This window comes from Asparagus officinalis, chromosome 4 (assembly GCF_001876935.1).
Source record: "Asparagus officinalis chromosome 4, Aspof.V1, whole genome shotgun sequence".
Taxonomy (NCBI): Eukaryota; Viridiplantae; Streptophyta; class Magnoliopsida; order Asparagales; family Asparagaceae; genus Asparagus; species Asparagus officinalis.
Window position 1 is genome coordinate 59,226,525 of NC_033797.1, and position 2,218 is coordinate 59,228,742.

The window sequence follows — 2,218 nt, forward strand, 5'->3', positions numbered from 1 at the left end:
ACAAGCATATAAAAATGTAAAATCTTCCTACAGTCCAGCTAGAATTAGGGTAAACCACGTTATTGATCAATCGCCAGAGTCATCATCAAGATGCTTACCAAGTCTGTAGTGTACGATAAGCTGATTGGATGAAGATAGCGTGTATACTGCAAGCGTATTGCAGCATCAACAAGCACTTGAACATAGCTTTTTTTTTTCCTTCACTTGATGCAAACACCTCCACTATTATCGCTTACTAAGAAATAATTTAAATAAAAGAAGTACAAATGCGGTGGTCCAAAAACTTCTTCTTTTCATTACGATTCAATTAGGAGGGAGGTGAACAATTTTATATTGTCACTTGTTTAAGGGAGTACTTTTTAGGCTCTAATTTGATTGGTTATTAGGGCTCAATAAAGAAAGTGTCGATGAGCTTGAACTTGGAAAGCTAGATGACACAAAAAGAAGAATCACCAATGAGGAAGATGAAAGAGTATTTTATTAAGGGATGCAATACTTTGACCAATAGGCTTCATGGCTTTGAGCCTTTACAATTAGAATGTTTGATGCAAGTAAATATATAATAGCTATTTTAATTTATAAAGCTTTAGACAAAGGTATTTCATGTGAATCCATGTGAAGGAGAGGGGTCCTCATTACTATTATAGACAAAATGCCTAGTAAATTAATTAAAGAGCTCAGTAAAAGAAAAGTTAATAAGCAGTCAAAGAGTGTGTTTAATATTATAGTTTTCTTCCAAGATTTTGCCCAGCTAGCTAGGAACTGATTGCACCGGGGAGTAGGCACTAAACTTCTAGAATTTACCTACGCAAAAGGTTAATTATCATTATCAAAAGCGTTGGGAGCAATAATCAGTACGTATCAACAGATAATGTTTTTAAATAAAATACAAACTATATATAAACAATGCAGTGAAATAGACAAAGGTTAATGTTTTTATAGTCAAAATCCTTGGCAAGAAAGGCTGCATTCTTAAATAAATAAGACATATAGTTGAAGGAGTACTAATTAAACTCTACCCTGGGGGTTAAAAAATTCTTTTAATCATCATGTCAAATGCATTCACCGAGTCATTCCTGGGTCAAACTGGAGGAGCAGCGCAGATTTAGAGACTTCACCTTGAGTACATTAGTAATTACTAGATTAGAAAAATATGATAGGTTATCCAATTTTATAATAATACGTTGTAAGGAAATAGTCTCAAATTTGGTAAGTAATACAACTCTCAATTAGAGGTGTACAAGTCTAACTTGAAACTTTCCAATATGCAAACCCTCTCCTTAGAGAAATCAACACAATATAATTAAGCTTGTAAGAAGTCAAAACACGCAGAGAATAAAATGGCCATATCACATATGCGTATGAAAATGAATATATTAAATAAAGACAACAAAAACAGTGAAAATCATCTAGCATATTACCAAACATATGAAAATTACATTCTATATATATGTGTATCAAAATGAATATATTAAATAAAGACAACAAAAACAGTGAAAATCATCTAGCATATTGCCAAACATATAGCCTTAACATGAAATTAAAATTTTAAAAACATGAAAATAATATTGATCACACATATTTGAACACAACTCCGTACGCATCAAGGTTTAAATTGGAGAATATTAATTCCATGCCTATTGCATATAATTAATACTCAAATCCTATATTTTATTTATGTTGGTTTCAGCAAATTGGGTTACAGGGCATCTAGGCATCCTTTGATTATGTGGAAACAGGTAATAATTAAATTACACGACTAGTAGGTCACATTCAGTTCACATTAGGAATGATACAGTAAATGTACCAACAAAATTTTTAGGACAATTAAAATGAACCAAAAATTGTCAGCACAAAATTTGATCGGAGAAGTTTAAAGAAGAAAAGGGGGTTTGATCAAGTGTTTAATCTAAATATTTTTTAACTTTTATGAGAGAAAGTAAGGAAAAACATGCATGGGGAAAAAAGAGTTCTGTTGCAAGTTATCATGCAATTTTTTTTTTGAAAAATTGTTATCTAAGTGCCACTGTTATAATTCAGTCCACAATCTGAAGCATTAGTTGCTAATGTTTTTGATGTAATGTTTTTTTAATAAGTGTTACTTTTTTTTAACAATCTTGTAGATTGCAGTAAATTTTCAGTTAAGAAAACAACTAGCAGCCAATTCAGAGTTATTAACTAAGATTAGATTCAACATAAAATTAGGCCAGAGATAATG